At 33.6% G+C, this 25,011-nt stretch overlaps 1 protein-coding gene across 4 annotated transcripts in view; it reads right to left on the reverse strand.

Annotated features, from left to right (window-relative positions):
- The window catches only part of Ip6k (Inositol hexakisphosphate kinase), a 74,233-nt gene extending 50,861 nt beyond the window's left edge, over nt 1-23,372 (reverse strand). For all 4 annotated transcript variants that reach the window (XM_088183432.1, XM_088183429.1, XM_088183435.1 and 1 more), the window contains exon 1: nt 23,165-23,372. The gene's annotated coding sequence lies outside the window, so the exon portion shown is untranslated. The remainder of the gene's footprint in view (nt 1-23,164) is intronic.
- Between the last annotated feature and the right edge of the window lie 1,639 nt (nt 23,373-25,011).

Below are 25,011 nucleotides of genomic sequence, written 5' to 3' on the forward strand. Positions count from 1 at the left end.
TCAGCCATAGCGGAATAAGAGAATTGCTCCACCTCCGTTCTCGACATAAGCCGCCACGATATCACTGCCTATATTGTGGACGGTAGAGATAAGGGGTAACTCATCGATTTTAATGAATCATGCAAATCACAGACAGGCACTGCCCTTGAGCACAAAGAAGCGACCGATACAAATAGAGCCCCGTCACTCGCCTAAACTAAGCTTAAATAGGGCCAGCCTGCACTACTACGTCCTCTAGAGTCCTGAATATCACGTCACCAGAAAGCTTGCATTTATTATTATTTCAACATTATATTTATACATATATATATGAATCTTTAAAAGGCTGAATCACGAAACTTACTATAGTAATACATGCAAATTAAAACAGCCATAGTTAAGTTGCGTCACTAACCAATTAAACGAGAAAATTATAGCTGAACTCGCAAAAGTGCATCATTGCAACTGAAAGGACCTTTTAAGGCTTATTGCACAAACTTACGTTATGTTCCATTCATCCAATTAAGTCTGAAAAGTGCCGCAGTGGATGATGAAAATAGATCTTATATAAAATGAAAAATCGATTCACAATTGACGCATTGTTTATTCATCGCCAAACTATTTGAAAGCTTACCATAGTCGAGTTGAAAAATGTTTATACCTAATCTATTATATATGTATATTATATATACTGGCATAATATCAATAGAATATAATTTAAAAACTCTCAACTTTAATGTTGTTTCAATCGAACGCTACATTAGATACGAAAATAAACACAAGCAATATAAATACAAAAGTAATATATAACACTGCCAAAAGTTTTGATAAGAATAGAGAAACAATTTTCAGCTCGTTCAATTGGATGTTTTTTCTTTATACAAGGTTGTAATAAGATAAATTTGTAACACAGCCTAAATTTATAATATCTTCATCATAGACAAAGTTGACGAACATACGATATAATTATATATTAATTAAAAAGATGTTTTCCAGCTGTTGTTTAGAAGTTGAGAGCAAACACTAATGACAGTCCTCTGAAAACATATTTCATTACAATAACAGAAATGTCTGCGCTTATATTTGTTTTACACGATTTATTTTTAGTAGTTTTTAATATGTGATAAAAATCTTGGATAGTTTTAATTAATTAAAATACAACTTATTATATAAGAAATCGTTTAATTTGAAAAACCAGTGATTCACTTTGGTATTGATAAGAAAGCTAATCTTGACATATCGATATATTTTTATGTATAATGCAATATCTAGACAGTATTGTTAGATTAAATAAGATTAAAATCGACAAGATTTTATTGCCTCAAACATGAGCAGTTTTGTTACAATAATAAAGAATTTTAAAAACAACATTTCCTATTATGACTAAAACATTTCTATAAATAAACTAGATAATACAACTTATTTTGTATTGTTTATTAACAATACAATGTATAAACAATGACATTGTGTTATAAACTCGTGTAAATGTTAAAATTATATGCAAGTATCATACAATAAAATTCAATGATAAATCAATTCTGCGTGTGCTTAAAAGGATAAAAAAAGAAATTAATTAATAATTATAGTGAATCAAATTATTAAATAAACACGGAATTAATTATTTACTTTTTATGTGGGATTTTCAAAAATAATTTTATACTTTTAATTAAAAAATCAAAATAAATGCGGTTTGAAACTTTGGTTTTATATTTAATAATATAAATAAATAATATACATAAAATAATAACGTTTATTAACGTATTAATCTATAATATAAAACATAAAATACACCTCGCTGTCTGTCATAAGAACTCATCCCAAGTGGTGAATAGTAGCAACGTGACATTTGCACATGTTATAGTTGCTGCAATTTGTGGTATTTTCAATGAATATAGCACAGTTGACCGATTGCGTACTATACTGCAATACTTGCCAATGAAATCGCTGAAGAAATTGAACAGCGACGTGCTGTCGACTGATTACGTGCTACCACAATAAGTGAAGACAAGAGGCTGAAAAATTGGTTTTAGGCAAGTATTGAAATAAAGTTATAGTAACATAATGAATAAATAATGAGTTTAAATCCATCCCGGGCAAAGCAGGGCAATACAATTAATTATTTAATAATTCAGATATTATACAATCATTAAATTACCAAATTCTGACCTATAGATTAAGCTATCAATTATAATGCATCTATTTGTTGGAAAATCAGCCTTTAATTCATTTACAATTTTAATCGCTATATAATTGAAAATAATCGCAGATATAATTTTAATAAAAAAACTTATTTTTTTCTGTAAATATTTTTAGATGATATAAAAATAATAACATAAACAGGAACTTTTAAAAAAAAGTTGAGGTGATTTTAATAAATATTTAATAGATATTAACGCTAATGTAACAAACAATATTACAAAAGACTATTTGGAAAACCCTGAATAAATTGTCAATAGCTTTTCAAAACATTTTTACATTCGCTGCGCATACTTTTAATAATTGAATTTTTACTGACTGTTAATTTGGCATTATTACAGATTTTTTAACATTTGTTTAAAGCCGTTTTATGATCGTTTAAACTACTGTTGTTGCTGTTTAACCTAACCTGAGCGAAGCGGGGGACGTTAGTACCCCACATCCATGTTTTTTGCAACCTTTTTTTTAATTACAATTTACGGAATCTTATAATAAAAAATACAAATATGTTATAATCGTTTTAAGTTGATTATGACCAGGGTATTTTTTAAACATAAAAGGTGCCGAAACTCTTGTCAAGCATTTTACTAAAAAAATATATTAAATATCATTTAAATTAAATTTAAACCAGCTTTTCCTATGCCACAAAGCGCATAAAAAATTAAAGAGATTTATTTATTTCAAAATGTATTGGTTGTGTGTATTCAAATCGAATTTTGGTCAATAGGAGAGAGCAAAAATAATTATCACTTCTCAGAAGTCAAAAATTCACGTCAAAAGCAATAAAATTCGGGAACGTTCGGTAACGAGCGGTAACCGAGCGTTCAGTAACGAGCGCTCGGTAAACGGTAAAATACCTATTAATACTACGGATCCATAATTTTATAAAAATATTTGTAGATCACGAATCGGAGCAGTGCTCCGCTTTCCTTCGTTCCAATCCGGACCTCTAAATAAAATATCGCATAAATATGAAAATTTAATTGAAAAAAAACCAGCGACTGATACACAATAAAATTATATTGAGCCCTTGTTAATAAATTTAACAAGCAGTATTTGATTTTTAATCTTTCATCATTCTAAAAAATACTTAATAGAGCGTGACTATTTTGAATAGTTTTTATAATAAAAAATAACAACAATAAGAGAATCGTGCCGACCTTGGCACTGGCACCACATTCGTAAAACCGCTAAGGTTTTGCCTCCCGCTCGAGGTCGTCACTGCTCGGTCGAAGCAGCGACCTCGGACCTCAGATTTCCCGAGTTTCCCTAGCTTTTCGCGGGAAACCAGAGGCAGCTAATCGTCGACAGCACCTACCCCTGTTTAAATCCGATCGATAATGGCCGCCTGCTAGTTGTGCCTGCGCAATCCGAACCTTGCCATTCTGTATACACATTTGCTTTACGATAACAGTGCCAACCCTTTGATTTTGACGTATGTAGAAGCCAAAAACCAGTTCTGTCTAGGTCAATCCGATTTTCAGCGATGACGGGTTGATGGCTTTAGTTGGAGATTTTCGGACTATAAAACCAAGAATACTAGCAAATAACCTTGAAAAGCTCTCTGGGGTGTATGTGTTTAAAAGGTCAACCTAGTTGAAATTTTTGAAAAACAATCGAGATTAAAGAGTATCAAAATGCATGACGATGTGACGCATAATTTTGTCATAAAGTCGGAGTGTTACATAATTACTAATTCCGGTAGTTTTCAATTTTTTAATCAATGATACATATAGTATTTAATGTATAAATATCAATGTGAACCTTAGTTCAATTTTTTAAATAAGGTTCGGTCCATAATTATATTGAGTTTGATCAAAGACAAATATCTTCCGAGGTACATAAATTACATTAAGGAGATACTAGAAACCGGGAACTAAACGGTGATACCAAAGCAAGCGACTCGAAAGTAGTCACTATAGTAGAGAACGTATTAAAACATCCGGTTCCCAACAAAGCTGCTTTGTACTATAAATCAATGCACCTCATTAAGTGTCGTTCATGTTTTCGTAGTTGCCGGCGACTCGCTGTCTACAGCGACCATATTATATTATCGGTTTACCCGCGTTTGATTATATTATTTTATTTATATAATATATGCATTACAGCGGGATTAATATCTACAATTAATAAGTGATAGACTAAAATTAAATCAGAGCTTACAGTTAATCGACGTTTCTATGCACGACCCAAAATTATTTAGCGAGATTATGAAAATCTAAAAAACCCTATAAGTGACGGTCGATCAAGCGTCAGCCCAATGCGTTACAAAGGAGTAAACACAATCGACATATACAAGTAATTAGTGAGACACCTGTATTATATAAAAAAAATGTATCTATTTTAATAATTATAAACTATTATCGCACCTTACAATCAACATGGTTCGATGATCATTCACATGGCAACTGGTCACAGAAAAATTGTTCACACGAACATTGGTCACAATTCACAAAGCAACTTCTCACAACAAAAATTGATCACAAATCGATCGCAAAATTAACACGACACAAAGTAAAAAACAAACAATTGATAAGAAAAAATAAATATTCAAATACTATTTTTTAAATAATTCTATTATTTCCTCAAAACACAGACAAAATAAAAACAATACACGTTTAATTGAATGTTTATTTAACAAATTAATTTTAAATCAAAATACTACTTAATACTGTTCGTAGATTCTGTGGTTAGTTTAATGACAAGTTTTTAATTTAATTTTTAATTATTTGTCAATCTCAACCGATTGTCACTAATTATCATTTAAAGATAAGAAAATACTGTCTTACATAAGTATGTGGACACAAAACACGAACTCAAACATTTACAGCATCCCTTAAATTTTAATATTTATCATTGAAAACAAATTTAAAAAAATATTTGTTTAAGAATCTGGCTTTCAAAGAAATATTACAAAGCAAAGGAATAAATTGAATTTCAAGAGCTAAATTGACAAAATAAAATAGCTCTGCAAATTTGCATACAACTGATTCAATATCTACGTCATTCCCATAAATTGATTATCGTTATTTTAAAACAATAAATATTGCACACCCGTCCTATGATGTTAATCGCTTATAAGTACCGCTGAAAAACTACTCTTTATTTGGAAGGGACGCGCGCTAGACATTACATTCTACTCTGCGCAAAATATTATTATTCTACCCTTTGGTTACCGTTCGCTGGAACGACCATCTGGAGAGTTGCTCTTTTAAGGCATGAATAGATGTGTGTCCTAGAAGCAATGCAATTGTCTCCCAAGCATCCTCACCGCAATTTCCAAGAGCTGTATCTAAGCAGCATTATAAAGATACAGAATATGCATCGACACAATACAGAGCATCACAAGAACACATCTCGGCAAATCCCAGCTGCTCCATTGAAATTACAGCAGACAATAATACAACTCGACACGCCAATGAAGACTCTCCGAATTTCGAGACCTGCCGTTTCAACTCTACCGCCTGATAGAGGCATCTACATTTATTTTTAAACATATGTGGTGGTTTATAAGTATATGTTTTTAACTGTTACTAGCTTTTCCGGCGGCTATTTGACTGCAAAGTCACACTTCTCGGCCTCAAAACCAATTGGGAATATGTTGATACATTGTGTCGCGATCGACTATAAAAAGTTTATGTTGAACTTTTGAGTTAAAGCTTTAATTTTCATGCCAATATTGTTAAAACTTATGTTAGAGCTTAAATATTTGAGTGTACAGTTATAAATCTGACTTGTAAATTATTAAGCCATCAGGTGACGTCACCTTACACACGACTGTACAGTAATGTTTTTAATACCATAACATATAATATTTATATAAAACGCATATACATATTTTCCTTGGTGATATAATTTAGAGTTTATCGCAATTTCTTTAGAACACCAAACAGCTGACCTCCCATGCGTTATCTTATACAATCTCGCATAAATCTAAGTCTCATTCGCTCCGAATGACCTCGTTCATTTTCGCCACGTGTCTAAAGCTATTGCGAATATTTATCACCTCTTTCAACGCACCTGTTTCGTGTTTAATCATCGGCCATATTCATGTTCTTCGCTGTGAGAATCGCCTTTGTTCAGTTATCAATTATTTATTATTATGGCAAGCCGAAAGCGATTAACTCTTATCGCCTGTGTAATTGTACCATTTAATACAGCGATTGATCGCCTGGGATACTTTGCACGTTTTGGATTTATGAAGGTCGTTGAGATTTAACGGAATGATGATCATATCAACAAGAGATCATCGACGAGAAGGTTACTGTTTATGTTGCATAATAAATGTATACATTTGTTAAGGTGCGGTCACGCCACGTGTTTACAAACTTCAAGATATATATTGTGTGTAGAAATAGACTCGACGGGGGGTGGGGTTCACTTTCAATTTGAGGCTATTTTTAATTATTGTAATCATGGTGTCTTAAAATATTGGCATGAAACCGTGTTGACATTGTCAAAATATTTTGCGGACAAAAAGCTTACAATGAGACGTAATTTTGTACTTACATTAATAACAACTCAATATAAAGATAAGAATGAAAGATACCTACATATTTTATCAATGGAGGTGCTCTTTAATATTTAATTATTTTTAACTGACATTCTTATATAATACAGACAAATATGTTGCTGTTTAATTACGCGCTCAATTTCATTAAATAAGTGATCAAGTAACCACTCATCATTTTAATAATTTCCATTAGTTAAAATGTTATTTACCTAATTGTACCTAAAATATGTTTGTAACATTGTTTACGAAACGTCGTAATTCATAATTTACAGAAAAAACAAGTAAACGGCTAGTTTTATCAATTTTACCACTATTAAAATTGTAATATTATAATATATTGACTAACCAAAAATAAATTGGTACTATTTTTAAGCAAAAGGAATGACGAAATTATGCGTCATTCGCGCTACACCGGAAATTCAAATGATGCAAGTATATATTTACCTAGCATTAAATATTGTGCTTCTTTAGGACAAAGAGGTTTCGAAAAGTCAAAGACGGTGTGTGGTATTTATTCGGCGTCCTGCGCTGCGACATATAGCAACTAAAGATGTTGCAATCTGGTAGATATTAATAAAAATATAGCTCCATCAAGGAAATTGTCGCAAGAACTTGCTAAAAAGTTTTTTTTTAAATGCGCGTGCTAATTAAACTGTTCAAAATCACTTGCGAAAAGGACCGGAAAGTGCAAGTCGAATGGTCAGTGCAAAATACAAAGGAACACGTTGCTATCTCCGCCGACAGTAAGCGTTCTGGTTACCCTATGTTTGTTTTATTTTTGGAGAAATGTGAATTCGCATTTTCACTTTTCAATGTTCTCGAAAAACTTTGATACATAAAAAATATTTTGTAATATTTTTATTTATTTATTTATTTATTAAAATTATAACCATCGTGACCTGACAGGCAAACCTAATGCGTCACGATAGTCAAAAGTACTAATACATCATAATACATACAAATATAAACAAGACAAAACAACAGACACAAATCACCTCAACAGGTGTGCATTGTCCCATACGAACTGAACCAAAACTCCATATGGGCAAGAGAAAATGTCAATATTACTATGGACAGAATTGAGCAGATAAATAGCCTTGGCCAGAGAAGAGTTGGCAAGTGCTCCAGTTCTACACTTAACAGGCAAGAATAGTGGACGCGACCGAGAACTATAACCACCTTCAGGAGCCCACATTTGAAGCTGCTCGAGCACTGAAGGATTGTCTACGATGCCCTTGAGCAATTTCCAGAAGTGTTTAATTACATAAACACTTCTGCGAGTCGACAAAGAAACGTATCCTAGGGCTCCCAAAATAAAAGCACTGGGAAACAAGAACGGATAATACCCGTATTCTTTCAAGTATAAATTTCGAAGAAATTTACGTTGTACTTTTTCCAGCTTCAATTCATTACATTGATTCATTACGCCTGGGATCCAAATAATGGAGCTAGTTTCTAGTATGCTGCGGACTAGAGTATCATAAAGAGTGCGCAATACTAAAGTGTTCCTGAAGTAACGCGCATTTCTCAAGATAAAACCGAGCATTTTTAAGGATTTGCTATGAGTCTCTGCAATGTGCTGGCTAAATGTCCAACATTTTTTATACAGTATGTGATTATAAAAATACAGTATATAATTGTAGATATCTTTACATTATTGATGAACTGAGAACAAGATGATCGTTGAACAGAGCAAACTTAAAGCGGATGATGATTTGTTATAATCGAAGGATCGGAACGGATCGATCTATTTCGTTTGAGTTACGAAGAAAATATAATATCGAGCTTCGGTATTTATATCCGAATCGTAAAGAAAATTGTCAATAACAGCTGTTGCTACCATATATTTTTCATATTTCGAACAAGATAAAAGATAATTAAAAATCTCTGGATTATTGAAAAACAAAAGTTAAGTTAGCAGACAGGCGAATTTCATGGTCTCTGTGAAAAGCCCCCATACATTTTTTAAATCTTCCGATTTTTACGCTGTGCGATTTAATTTTTTTATTATTAGTGTAGGTCATAGATTACCAATGCAAAGATAGTGCAGTAGACATGACCACTGAAAGAAATATCGGGCCCCGGTGCTTGTTGCTGCGGGTTCCCCCAACATTTAAATGACAGCTAAACTATAATATTTAGACTCACAGTTTGCACAATTATGCGTTTTTTTGTATAAACAAAAATATAAATAAAAACTATTTAAATTTTTTTTAACTGTGACTCGTGGAGAACTGTAAACAGTCTTAAATTGATAGATAAAGGAACGGAGATCCGATACTCGGAAACTCAGATTCTGCAATAAAGTAATTTATAATAAGTGTACACGATGCAATTAAAAATTATAACTTTTACGATTTTTATTTTTCTCTGAATATTTATTTTATTTATATAAAAATAAAAAAATTATCGATTGATCGCCCAGATTCTGAATAAAATTTTTACAAATTTTCGGGACTGATTGGCACCGACTGTTTCTTTGTTTATGTTAATTTACAAAGTGCACTAATCCGCTCCGATATATGACTTAACAGCGCGCTTGTATAATGCTAACGATAACAATAAAATTTATAACATTACCAATTCTACTGATTATTTTTAATTATTGTACGCATGTAGTCAAACTAGATATTTATTAGATAATAACAAATAGTATATTTTCATAAGCTCAAACATGGCATTTATAAATTTATACTATTAAATGTTATTAAACCATAAGAAGCACCTACTTTCCACTTTTTCATTCATTCGAATCCCAAGATTTTACCCAATTTTCCAGACGACTTTCCAGACGACTAAACAAAAACGAATTGTATGCCGATAACATTGTATTTATAAAAATTAACCGGCGGACCGCACTTAAATGGCTTTCACTTTGTTGATGCCATCATACGCTTGACGAAAGTCGTATTTTCATGTTTTATATTTGCATAAAATAATTTTAACAATTTAACCCAGCAAACAGCAACATATATTAATTACTGAAGGGGAACACTAAACCAGAGCTTATCTATAAGATACATTATCCATGTTAATCTCAATGATATAAAAATCTGTACTCAATCTGACTTTAATGACTAAGTCTGTTGGGGGATTTTTCACCGCGGGGAGTATTATTTATAAAAAAGTGAAAATTACGGGTATTTTTATTTTATTTTTATCGCGACAGGACGTTCCATAGTTTTTATCTCCACGGCTCAACTCAAACAAGCGAGTTCTGTTTATAGAAAATAATTTTCGTCGTGTCAGTTTCACACGTATGATTTTTTATCTTCTCGCGTCATTCGCGTAGTATCGCGCCTCCGTTCGAAAAAATGCGCGAATAAAAACGTCTTTTGCACAGATAAAAATAAAAGCCGAATAAAACACAGTGTGTAGTTAATTCACTAAATAAAACACGTCGGATTATTAAAATGCCGACCGCTAACTTTTCCATATCCACCTACACGTCAGGTCTTATTTAGAAACTAAACGTTTATGATGGTCGTTTTTGTGCCAAGAAACTCCTCTGGAAGGCGGCATGTTCTAGTTCCAGAATAGTTCCCGAGCCGATAAAGTCGGCTCGGTACAACACACAAGCGTATAATAAAAGTTTCAAAAGCCCACAGTATTTCGGTGTATATTGCCAAAAACAACACGTAGCCTTGACCGCAGAAGTGAAAAGAATATTTACAGTAGAAGAATCTCTGGCATACGAGAAGATTAATAGAAATTCGCAAAAACAGTTTTTCACAATTTAATACAAATATGTAAATATATTGTACCACATTTCACAGGAGTAAATTATGGATGCCATATATTATAGCATTACGTAACGCTTTCTTCAAAATTCAAGATGAATGGGCAAGCACGTATAATCTGGTCATTAGTTATTAGATTATATACAACATGATATCTTAAATAAATTAACAGTGCAATCAACATATGTACACAAACATACAATTAAGAAATTACATATTAATATATTTATAAATATCGTTTTCAACTCAATTAAAATTCAATTATACCTTAACACGACACCTTAACATGTCCATTGATCTAACTAATGGGTGACCAACTAAATAGTTTTAATTTATATATTTTGACTATTCTCTACATATGTATATTACATTATTTTTATTTTAACTACCCCATAGTATTAATATTGACTCAGTAAATTCAAATTTAAGATAAAACCTTGTTAAACGGAATCCAGATTTCAAAAACTTTTAGCGATTTTACAAAGCTAAATCGAGTGATAAAAGTATCTACTTTTATTAGGACAATTATATTTATAAGTGATCCTAAATACAGCTGTGGCCAATTGAAAGTTAACATGGCGGTTCTTATACGTATTTTGAATATTCAATTTTTATGTATTTTTTACACGTTTTTGAATTTATAATAGATAATTATAATTGTTAATTTTCGTTTTCCGTTATTAGGTTAAAAAAAAATACGGGTATTGTAAAATTAGGAATGTATAACTGCATAAATTCTGGGAAAGGTGCATTTCTTTCGTCGTCCCAGCAAGTGCATAATGGCGAGCCTCTAACTCAACACGTGCGCGCGAACCTTTTTTGTTCTATTCATAGAAAAAATCATCAATCCTGGTCCAGCTACATCGTCTGAAATCCAGGGTTCAGACCGATTCTCGAATACGACTGGATTCTACAAGACGTACTTATATACAAATCATTCATTTATAACACAAAAATACTCTCACCAACTACGTCTCTAATTGCAACCAATCGTTACGGATATTAGTAACTTGTATAGTGCAATAATTACCAGCAATTACAGTAGTACATAATAGTATACGATAAAAACACGGCCAACGAGGTCTTGTTTAATAAGCAACGTGTCGTGGAGCATTAGCGTTAATGGCTGCTCTTGTGACTAACTAACGACTGCATTTCTGCATTGAGCGGCTATTAAGTCATAGCATTAAATGCTGAAATAAATTATTCAACGGATTACTAATAAATCAGTCGTAAAAAACGCGTAACGCGAGACGATAAAGTCGCGGAAAATTGCTCGAAGAGGAAAGAAAATAGGCTTACGTAACCGTCACAAGGGTGTGTCTCGTGGCCTTCGAGTGCTAGAACTGCCCTTGAGTGTTACACAACGCCATATAACACAGTACATATGTATATAACATAAGACTTGTATAGATATTAGTAGATGCTATCGCGAAGCTTCAAATATGATTTATAAGCACGTTTTACTAGATTAACAAATACTCCGCTATAAACTGGTATTTTATTCCACAATAGATATGTAGGTAAATATAAAACTAGTGTTTGTGGTTTCGTTACGTTTTTATCTGATGTGATTTTGTTTAAAATACAATAAGGTCATTGTTGCTCGTATTTGGAACATAATGATAAAAGCAGAAAGACTAACTCATATCTGACAATGAATCACAAACTTCAAAATTAGAATCGGCTAAAGCAAAAATAGTATTTTTCCTCGTGACTGCAAAGTTAAGGCATGTAAGTTTTGTTGGAAAACTAATTAAATTTCCTACTATTTTGGATTATTAATGATATTACAATATAGCTGAACACGTATTACAGTAGCACGCAATCGGACATCAGCACATAGCTGTTCAGTTTCTTCAGCGGTTTCATTACAACGTATTACAGAATAGCTCGTAATCGATGTTCAGCGCAATTTTCAACTTTAAAGTTGAAAATATCACATTAGACCTATCAATTTCAGACAGAGTGACATGTACAAATGTCACGTCACTAATGCTCGCCGCTACTTTGAGAGAAGTTCTTGTGATAGGCACGTGTATTTTCTGTTTTATAGTTAAAATATTTCACTGAGAGTTGATTTATTACTGTTAATATTATATATGTATATACAATTGTGTTAAACCATCGATACAATAACAAACATTAACTGAGAACGATTCTCCTAAAATGAGTCTGGTCACCTTATATTAGGGAGATGACTGAAAAAGCATGAAGATGAACCGGGTATCGGTCAAAATTTTAACACAATGAGCAATTATTGAGAATGATATTGCCAACGGGCCTGAATTGCTTGTGACGAATAATTGTATGGTTATGGCATTGCAATAAATGTCCATAAGTCTCAATGCAAGTGTCATGATAAAAAAGCACGTTAAGTTCGTCCGAATGTCGAGAAGTTTTTTTTTAGATTATAAACAGTAGTCCACTACGACCACCAGATCGTTTTATTCAGTTCACTAACAGGTCTTAACCTGCAGTTTCATGCTGCTTTCGTTAGGAAGCGACTAGAACTATGTGTTAACAACTCTTAGAAATTTCATCATAATAACTAATCTGTTCACAATTCCCTACTAATTAATGATTTTCAGACGAAAATATACATCGTTGTGATGTCGCAAATATGCAGATAAAGACAAAAGCGCCAAATAAGCAGTATATACAATTTATTGTATAGCTACACCATTTAACAGATCTAAATTAAATGTTGCATTGTTACCCTTTAAAATAATTGCGTATCATATTAAATGCCATCGTTTAAACGTTATTCAGTTGCATAGTAATATTTGGGTCACCTTCCCCCTTCTCCTCTCTAGGCAAAAAATATTTTAATACATTTTTGTACACAATATACGCAATTATCTAAACCGAATTTTGACAAATAAGAGAGCGCGAAAAACAATTATCCCTTCTCAGAGGTCAAAAATCCACGTCAAAAGCAATACACGATTTTATTGCTTTTGACGTGAATTTTTTACTTCTGGGAAGTGATAATTTTTTTGCGCCCTCCTATTAACCAAAATTCGGTATGAGTATAATTTGATCAGCCCTCTTCTTCCAGAAGTCCACAGTAATATCGGTAAGGATAGCTATCATATTTTTAAAACATACTGTAATATCCAAGTACAGAAACTATCGAGCAATGTGCGAGATACGACGTCTGTCTGTACTTCTTCTTCCGCTTATTTTCCCATGAGATGAGTTAGCTTAGTTTATATTTTGGACTTGACCTAATGAAAGTTCTAAAATTATAATTCATTTTTGAACTTACATTAGGTTAAGTTTGGGTTTGAACATCAAATAGACGTTTCGCAACTGTCAAATTGAGTTTCATATACATTTTAGAGCAGAATATTAGTGCCTATTAGTTCAATTATATTTTCGCTATTAGAAATATGTATCTACTAGTGAAAATGTATTTGGACTTCACTAGTGAAAATATAACTTCACTGAAAAATACACATTTACTGTAACATCGCATGTAAATAAATAATACGGAGTATGTAACTGTTTATATTACTATTATGAAAAAGTTGAAATCATATAATTTTACTAGCATCTGCCAGATAAAATGCATTTTCACTGGTAAAATTATATATCTACCGGTGAAAATGTATTCCGATAAGATTTCACTGAAATGACATATTTAAAAAAATATTTTTGGGATAGATTCAAGAATTCTTTGAGGGATAACCTGAGCATTTCTGGTTTATTAAATATTTCAATTTTATTAAGATTCACGGGGGGACGTCCCTGTATTGTAGCAACTACTATCTTTTTGACACTGGGCGAACTGCCCTATCTTTTGCAGCTAGTATATTATAGCTCACTCAAAACCGTATTACAGCCGTCTCTTTAAGTACCAATCTTCACGCAAATTGTCAATTAAGATGTAACCTACAAACCATAATGTTTGTTGTCATGTGACTCTCAAGCGATTGCTTTGTTTGAAACGTTCGCTTAGTGACAGAGCGATGCAAAAAAGTAAACGACTGCGAAACTATGACAAAAAAGTCGTCATGGCACGTCACAGCCGCCGAGAGTGACGCGTGGCCAGCGAACAATGGCAGAACATGCTAGACGCCAGAGTGTCTGGCAGACTCGGTCATAACTAGACCAGTCGGCTACGCCATAAACGGAATGGAAGACAAGCCGCAGAAATGCTCATGCATATGTAATTATAACCGATTGCCCTCCGGGGTCTCGGTACAAGGTTAGAGATTCCGTTAGTATCATAGAATGTCTCGTTAACCATAAATCTGAGAGTGAAGAACCCTAGTACTATAGGCACCGTGGAATCAAATTTTAGTGTCATAGTATCCAACTGGTACGATTCCCAGACTGCCACAAGCCACCGACTCCTAACGTCGTTGCCCTTAATTATCTTGAAACGATTCAGAGTGACACGGTACCAGCCGAATACCATAGCGTCTCAAATATGCTTAACCAACAACATGGCGACACACGCAAAGTCTATAACAAACTTTTCTTTGAAAACTTTCCAAAGCAATCTTAGAAAGAACGAAAGAGGCTCGCGTTTAAAATTGGAACATAGATCAAAGGTCTCCAAACTTTTTGAGAAGCGGATCTGATTATAACTTTGATACGTATAAAGGGCCGAACAAAAAAGGATAAACGCCTTATAAACAGTTACAAGAGAACCAAAAGAATACGGTTTAGGTGAATTAATTAAAATTTGGTAATATTTTTAATTTATGTTTCTTTTCACATGCAACATTATCATCAGGTGGACGTGAATTTTTGACTTCTGAGAAGTGATAATTGTTTTTGCGCTCTCCTATTGACCAATTTCCGCTTATTTTCCCCTGAGACATGAGTTGGCTTAGCTTCTATTTTGAACTTGACCTAATAAAAGTTCTAAAACTACAATTCATTTTAGAACTTTCATTTGGGTTTGAACAGCAAATGGATGTTTCGGAACTGTCAAATTGTCAAAATACTACTTTTTTAAAGTATGCATTATGTTGCCCAGTGCAATTTTTTTGCCATATTTATTCATAGGCTATAATTATATTTAATGACAACCAATTTATTATTCCAATTTTAATTATATCCTTTAACTAAACATCTGTCTGGTTGTTGGCGTTTACCAACTAACTAACATGCAAGGCCAGCTAATTTTCGCGTGACGTCATCAAAGAGAGGGACACTCTTGTATGACCCTTGTATTTTTATGTTCATATAACTAATTATTTGTTAATTAATTATAAAAAAAATCTGAATATTACGAATAAGGCTTAATTAGTAGAGCATATACAAATGTATTGTCTTGTATGTATATATGGTCATTAGGCGAAACATACGTATTTTAAAATTATTTTGGCTCATTTTAAAGCATTTAACGTTGCAATAAATCATTTGTTTGTAATTGTTCGAATGCGACATTTATTTCTGACAATTTGAATAAGAGCACGAAAATGTTCTTATTGTCTAAAACTAAATGAAGCTTCGCTTCGTGTTTTTCGGCGTCATATTATTATATTTTTAATGCTAGCTTTATGTACACATCGGATGCAAATTAGTAACTGAGCTGCGTGGCTTGCATTTTAAAAAATAACGTTTCGAAGACCTCTGCCATAGATCACCAGATAGGACGTTGCAAAATTGATCTTGGCAAATCGAATCCATGTACCAACTTCATTATATCAGAGCCAGACTTCCCTGTGTGCTGAACCGCCCCGCGATTCATGGTCGAATTTCATAATGAAATTATTTTCCGTTCATTCATACAAAACACGAACATTTGATCATAAACTTAATGGTCTTGGGCGATATCTCCATCAGGCTCTAGCATACCAATTGCGTTGATTCAGCTTTTTCGTTCCGTGTCACAAACGTACAGAAATCAATCTGCCTCTATAGTTCATTGTCAACGCAAACCTGAATGTCACACTATATCGACTGCACAAAGATCACGCACGAGATACGTCGAACAATGCCAGATTGGTGGTCGCTTGGGTATTGTTTCGCCCTGACCCGAGAATGGAGGTCAAGAAACATGCTAGAGAGGTCAGGTCGCCTAGTAGAAAAGAAAGCGAATCTAAGCTATGATATTTCACAATCAAAATCAATAAGTGATTTATTCAGTTGAATTCTGATTGGCTACCATGCAAGACAAAGCAGACTTAGGATACGACTCTTCGTGCTCAACGAGATGAAAACTTGATCCCTCCCGTCAGCCGGAAGTCCCAGAATCTGACCAAAGAGACAAAGGGAGGACAGCTGTGCGTTGACGGACAAAGGAGTTACGTATTCTCGGCGTGTGTCGTGAAAATAGAACGATGGGAATAAAGAGCGCTCGAACAATATTGGCGATCTGAATAAAGGGTCAACGACAGGGCTTCGAACCGAAATAAACGAGTTCGCACACACCGAGTTTACCAACTTTCAATCGGTTTTTAATCGAATCGACTGTCGAAAATCGAAACCGGCGTTAAGCGGTTCCAGAGCGAGTTCATTATAAAGCTATTAGATCCATTAGACTTTGAAAGTTTTCGGAAACACTGAAATTTCCTTGATTCCTTGTCAGGTTGATGGCAGTCCAATTCTCTACGATCATCGTTATTTATGTATGAACATTTCTATGAAAACCAATTGAGGACACATACGCTTTATGTGGAAAATATATGAAAAACACTCAGTATGATAGGGTAATAATGCTTTTAAATATAAATTATTAATAACTAGTATATAACCCAGTGGTTCTTAACCGGTGCTTCGCGAGTTTGTTGCAAGTGCTCCACGAAATTATGAAAGATGAAATTTAATACCGATACTCTCGCCGAGAGCGAGAGTGTATCACGCTTTATTACGCATTCTTGCAGCGTTCTCGTTCTCGCTCTCGTTCGTTCTCTGATCGGTGTAGGTATTTGGCGACAATGAGTTCTCTCGCTCTCTTTCTAATTGATTCCCTTTATTTCCTGAACACCCGTCCCCCTCTCGCCTCACATCATTCGCAGCACGCTGTTGAATATTGCGGTCGCATTGGAAACGAACCGTGGTGTTTTTTCAGTATTTCAGTATCTCTGTCAGTCTCTCTCATAGATTTTATCTATGGAAGCAAAGTATGAATGTTTGCTTTTGCACAATTAAAAGAGGTGGTTATCTAGGGGAAAAGTTTTACGCCGATTCTTAAAACTTAAGAATGAATTGTCATTTTGACATTTGACATTTTGTCAAACTGAAAATATGAATGATTTTGAAAAATATCTTCAAAATTATATTTGATGTGGTAAGCACTGAGTTTTTGTATTTTCTTTCGAACAAACTTTAATGGCAAAAGTCCCTTTACCGCGAAATTTGCAAATATCTGATATAGATATCCTTTCAAAAGCAATAAATGGCAAAAAGTCCAACTTCAACTTCGAATTATTTTTTAAAATCACGAAAATTAAGGATAATTTCTGATTTTTTTATTAATAGAACAAATTTTGTACTTCATTATTTATGAAAAATAATATCAATTAAATGGCCACCTCTGAACCTATTACAGCTGCCGATCCTTTCGATGACTTTTTCGTACATTTTGAGCTCGGCTATAACGCGGCTTTTAGGTACTCAAACGTCGGGTTTGTCGGCGTACACACGACCTTAGCTTAACCTCACAAAAAAATCAATGTCGTTAAATCGCATGGCGACCAATTGACGTCATCAAAACGTGAAATAATTACTCACTATTGTCCAATGTTCATTGTTTTTGAAAAAATAAGGCCCAATGACGCCGCCTGGCCACAATGCGCACCAAACAATCAGTCTTCTTGGGCATGTAATGGTCTCTAGTGAATAATGTGAGGATTTTCCTCGTCCCATATGCGGCAATGTTGCTTATTAACAAACCCAGAGAGGCGGAAATCAAGATTTTCTTTGAAAAATCAGTATCAACTTTCTACTGCTCTAGCACACAACCTGCGTATATTATCTACAACAAATGCCTTATTAAACAACAAATGCCGACTTTTGGTGGTGGAATGCAGGAGAGGTGCAGTGTTGCCAAATCTCTACCTATTAAAACTTCAACGGTTAAATAAACGTCACATTCAAAACAACATTAAAAAATTGTTGCAAATTTAATAATAATAATTTATTATTCGATATAAAATTAACCGCGTAACATCAGACAAAAAAACACTGATATATAACTCTATTTTTTGTGTAATTACAATATATAAATTGTAGTTTGTGTACTTAAAAACAATATTATCATCATTATTGTATGTTCATTACACATGTATTTATTATTTACATTAGCACAGTCTGAGTATCGGTGTTTTTACTATGTGCTACGATATTTTACCCTATTTTTTCCAAACACAACTCACGTGCCGCCACTGACATATACACATAAAAAATGGTAGTGGCGCATACATAATAAATATATGCACAATCTTACATAAATTGAACCAGCTACGCTTCGCTAAAAACATCTTTGTGTCTAGTAATATAGTTGAGACACTAGATGGCCCGAGCCAGAGGGATTTTCCTATAATTAAATGTTTATCTGACATGAATGAGCTAATAAATAACCTTCAATATCTTATGAAGCAATTAGCATATGCTATATTGGATAAATTTATGTATGTACTATATGATTCAAACCATTCTCCATCGCACTTATTTGACGATCCCGTCAATTTGGGAGCAAATTGTCACAAATTCAGAGATCACGCGGTCGATTTCAAATAGCATGTGTGTTATTACGCTATTAGTAGCGAATGTATTGCACAAAGATCGTCTAGCTCAGTGCTACTAGCAAATGATGACATTTTCGCAACGGAAACATCTGGGACTTGCTTTCAATACAACCGAGCGCCTGTGTCAGGATGACATTTGAGGAACTGGCACCATGCCTACGCACATCGAGACCTTTTCAAACAACAGTCAAGCTATCTAAACAAGTTTTTCCGCCATTATCGATTGCACAATTATTGCGGTCGAGTTTTAATCCTTCGACTCGAAATTAGATAAACCACACTCAGTGGCTAGTAACTGGGTGAGCCGGACGCTCGGAGAATTCATAACGCGAATTATAAATAGAGATCATTTTGAGCAACAGATTAACCCTCGGCACGCACCTGTCCGGCGAAAAACACCAAAGGGGGATGCTGCACTGACCCTAATAATGCAACGACCCGACCCCATCGGCTCAGGTGACACAATTACGAGGAAAAGTAGGACAAACGCAGCGGTAGAATTTCCTACTGCTGTGTGTCATGTGGCGGTACTAACCCAATTCGATGCAAACAAACTCTATTATGAAACCAAGCGGGTGTCGCCAAATGGGTTTGTAAAACCAATTAGTTCGCGGAAGGGTAATGATACATATGTATTGTCCAGGTGCTCCAAATATGAATAAAAATAAAGTATGTTCATTGTAAAATGTGTTGTAATAACATATTTTGAACGTTTGATATAGTTGTTCTTTCATTTCTCATCCATTCAAGTAATTATTAAGACCTTAGAACAATTGCGCAACATATTCGATGCTTCTCAATTACATAATTACGAAGAGAATGGAGATTCAGTAATGAATATTGCAGAAGATATTTTTTACTTTGTGTCTCTATATAATATATAACCAGTAAATTAGTTATATTGTTAAGAAATATGCTAGTTCAAAAATATGTTTTATTATCTTGGTGTTATTATACATCAATACTGCAAAACAGAAAATACACGTGTCTGTCTGTCTATCGCAAAGACTCCTCCCAATCGGTGAACAGTAGCGACGTGACATTTGCACATGTCATTCTTTCAACCTTTTTAGAAAAGTTTACATTACATTTATTAATAAACAATTCACCAAAGCGCATCTCTACAATGAAGCCAAATCATTAATTTCAAATCAAATCAAGATTAATAACGCGTTTAAATATTTCCTAATACATATTCAACATACAAGAAATCCATTTATTAGCATAATAAACAACGATTTACGTATCGAATATAATGCCGGACGCATCTGGCGTGGACGATTCGAAACCTGCAAGACGGTTAACTTTGAATAAACTTGAGATTAAGTGTATGTATTACAGAGCAAGGTGAAAGACGATATTTTATATGGCTTGACTCACCCCTTTCAAGTGACGAGAGTGAGTGAGAGATAAGAGCATGCGTTACATGCGTTCCGCACGCCCACTTCTTCTCACTCACTTCCGTCACCTAATATGCGAGCGAGCGAAAGAGAATGTATCTCAACGTACGCGCCTAGTGTTTACACTTATACACGTGTATCCAAAAATAATATCGACACGTGCCCATACGCCTACAACAGAAAGAGATAATCCGTCAAATAATTAACACTACGATTCTTAAATTTATTATATTAAATCAAACATCAATTATATTTACATTTCAGTTAGATATTAAAATACCGGTATTTATTATTAAAAAAAAACTAAAATACAGAGATACCGGTATTGCAATTCTTAGTTACAGCGTAGTAGTGTCACTATTCCTTTTTCAGGAGCTCCCAAATGGTTACGACGAAATTAGTCACAAAGATTTACATACTACTTGTAACCTTTAGAAAAAACCGTGTTTGAAAACACAATCTATAGTCGAAGGGTCTACAGCGGTACTTACAAAGGCAAAAATATAAGATTTATTTTTATGTAAACCGCAAAAAAAATAAAAAAGGTCACCAGAAATTTTTGTCTGTAAAATTAATTTTTTTTAGTGACTTTTTTGCCCGGGGCGCTGAATATCCTTGGATTGATTGGGCCGCAAAAAAGTTTATTGTGGGCCGCGATTTTGACAGGCCTGGTCTATAAATAGCTGGATATTCCAGCCTACATTAAATTATTGTTAAATCCACCGATTTTTAAATCATATCCATTGCGTAAAGGGAATTCTATCTAGATATTTAGTAGCCAACAACAAAAAGTCTGTTTCTACCCTCAAAAATCAACGCATTGGTCAAGAGAGGGAGGACCTCCACCAAATCTTAGAGTATAAGTAAACTAATGTAACTAGATTTTGAAAATTTCAAAGCAGGACACTAAAAATAAAAAGGGTATCACATTTTTCCGAGGACGATAAAGGACAAATTGTCGCGAAAGCTAACGGTAAACAGGTACAGTAGACCCTCCAATAACACGTAGTTGGGGGACTAGAAAATACTTATACAATTTTTGCAATACTTACGAACGAATCAGGCTCGTGTGGTGAGATATTTGTCTCGCTCACACATCAAGTAACAGCATCCAACGATCTACCGTGTTATTGGGGGGTCTACTGTATATATATTTACTAATAACTGCACAAGTTTTATGTGTATTTAAAAACTGCTTACACACTATCTACAAAGATAATATTATGTTTTATCGAAACATACATTTGTCATCTAGCGACCATGCTATGAATCTTTATGCACGTTTTTGTATTTAGTGTACAAAATTAAGCATCCTGACAATGAAATCTTTAAAGTCGATATAAAATATAATTATAAAAAACACTAATTTCGATCTTAAAAATACGATAGGAATTGAAAAATGCTAATCCATAATTCGAACCTACGACTTTAAAATTAATAAGCGTGACTTACTTTCTTCTTAATCATATCAATTGATAAACTACTTATTTACTCCTACGCCCATTTTATTATCTCAGATGACAATCAAACGCATAATTGAATGAAACATAATAAATTATACCTGTTAGTCAAATGTCACGTTACAATTTAAAAATGAAATAATTCGGGGTTGAATATACTTTTATTTTTATCAGTTAAGCTTTTACATTGAAAATCAGCGCTTTATTGTTCGTGTAATGTTCTCAATAGCCTTAAAAAGAATCGGCGTTTCCAGGAAAAAGAGTTGATGATCTCCCAGCAAAGGACGTAATCCACTCGATTTCCCTCTTAAGGGCTTGAAATCATTCGCATTACTTTAAAGCACATAATCCAACAGGCGAAGTTTTTCAATAAGCTTTGATATCTTAGTGGTTTGAAGAGCAATATTCGCTAGCGATTGAGCCAGGATTTTTCATGCATTTGTGAAGATAAAAATGGGGATCATTTACAAGATATTATTTTTATGTATCTCTACGCCACCTAGAATATAATGTAAAATATTAATAATAATAAAAAAAATATTTTTAAATGGTAATGTGACTTTTGGCCTACTTTGTATATTTTCATTATCACCCCTCACCTCTTCTCTTCTCAATCATATTGAATGATAACGAGTTATCTACAACCTCCCCCCCTTGACTACAACAGATGACAATCGACTGCATTATTGAATGATAAGTATGATTTTATCTCACGATTAAATCTCGGATAAAAAGATTCATCTCAAATCCCATTTAAATACATGTTCTAAACTATATCAAATAATATACGACTTATCAACTTGCCTTGATTATTCCCCCCCCCCCATTCCTTTTATTTTAATTACATAAAATTATAGACGATTCCAAGTTTGAATTTAAAAAAATATTATAATCGAGTTAATTTCCAATCCTTTCTTAAGTCTGTTTTTATTACCACCCTCCCCCTCCTTATTATCTCAGATGACTGCATCGCAATCGGTAAATAAATAAACAAAAACGAAAAATCGATAAAGCACAATCGGTGCGCGAAAATGATCGCAGCGCACCTATTGTTCTATATGGGTAGATACTGAAGGCAGAATGCAATTCGCTCGTCGGCGCTGTCTATGGTCGCTCGTTGTCTATGGCCGTCGAGTGGCAAGTGGCAAGTGGCAGTAGTGGTTACCTTTGCGCAATGGCCGCCGGCCGCAATCGCCCGCCACCTTCGCTTCGATCACCTCCGTCGTCGCCGCCGCCGCTTTCTGCGAACAGTCAACATCCACACGCACAAAGGACACTCGCTCGTCGGCTGTCTATTGTTGCGATTCGAAACGTCAAAGCTGGACGGAGAGCCGGCGCGCCCGACTACTCGCGGCGATGCAACCCCGACAAATGGATTTACGTGCTGACCGCGTGCGCATGCGCGGTCGGCTCTTAACACGTTCACTCCCGAGTATCACTGGCGCATTGTCTATCTCTATAGGCATAGTATCCTACAAATCTCTTCTTCATTCCTAGTATCTACGAGATGTGATCAAAAAATAACAAATTCATTCATTTAAAAAAAGGTGCGATTTAACATGGTATTATTTTAAGAGAGATCTGCATTCAAATAAATACTGTGTTCCATATAATGAATTGTTTGTGCATTTATGTAAGGTAAATCTTCGGATTATTTCATGGGGTGCTCATGTCCTGATCAATGCTCGCTCACACCTAATCTGTCCAACAGTAATGCACAAACAATTCGTTTTATGCAAGTTATTTTATTTATTGCTCATTTAAATTGTCCCCTTAAAAAATATTATCATCAAATAAAAAAAACACATCTCAACGTTTCTACCAATCTAAATAACATTTGTAGAATGTACTATTCAGTAGTCTTCAGTTAAATCATCTATTTGTCGTTCGCCTAATACGTTACAATGAGGTTAACACAATCAATACATACATCTAGGGCTGGATTAGTCCTTAAGCACAATAAGCACGTGCTTAGGGCACCAGAATTTTAAAAAATTCTCGTCATCAATATGTTCAATATAGGCAACACAAAACGTCTGAATACATTGCAACATCAGGAATTCTCCAATGTTCAATATTGAATAAGATAAATATTTATTGACAATTAAAAAACAATGAATTTTTCTATTTTAGTTATGTAATGTAACATTTTTGATATTGCTGATTAATTTAATAAGAAGTTAACTCTTATCATGTTTTTTCTGTTTAATAAGATATTGATAAATAAGTAATTCGTAATTGCAAACTTAATTTTCGCCAGTGATCTTAATTTATTCCTTATAATAGATTCCATAAAAAACTTTTAATTGATGTTATAAACCACTTAGCGTCAAAAAATGTCATTTAATATCCTATTCTAAAGCGAAAACATAATTTAAATTTGACTATAAAATGGTTAAAAATGTGCTGAATATTTTTACCGAAGTGATATTGTATTTTACATATATTGACATTTTACCTTTTTTGAATTAATTTATGTTAGATTGCTTGATTGAAGATTTGTATAAATATAACTATAGATGTAAGTTAACAAATTTCTATAACGAATAATTATAGTAATTATAACGAATTACCATACAAATAAAAAAATAACTTAAATAATTTTTGCAATAATGAACGTATTTTATGTGATTTCCGCAACTAGCTCAGTGAGAATTCAACTTTAGATTCATTAACTTCAGTATAGGATTTCAACCAAGTTGAAATCCAAGATAAATGACTATCGTTATTGGAAAACATCCAAAAATTGTACCCTATAAATTAAGCAGACTACAGAAAATGTTCACTGCAAAAAACGTCGAAAATAGTGTCCTACATGCAACCCAAAACAATACATGTAAATGAAATATCAGTACATTGATTTTATGAAACGAATCTCGTACATCATCACTTGAATAAAAAAAATATATAAAATAATTTTCATTGCGCGACTAATTAAAGCTTAATATTTTTAATAAATTATATAAAATGACAATCTATTTGTACAATATACAACAATTTTTCACTGCGCTG

Source organism: Plectrocnemia conspersa, unplaced genomic scaffold (assembly GCF_051122295.1).
Source record: "Plectrocnemia conspersa isolate PC_06_02 unplaced genomic scaffold, ASM5112229v1 ptg000003l, whole genome shotgun sequence".
NCBI lineage: Eukaryota > Metazoa > Arthropoda > Insecta > Trichoptera > Polycentropodidae > Plectrocnemia > Plectrocnemia conspersa.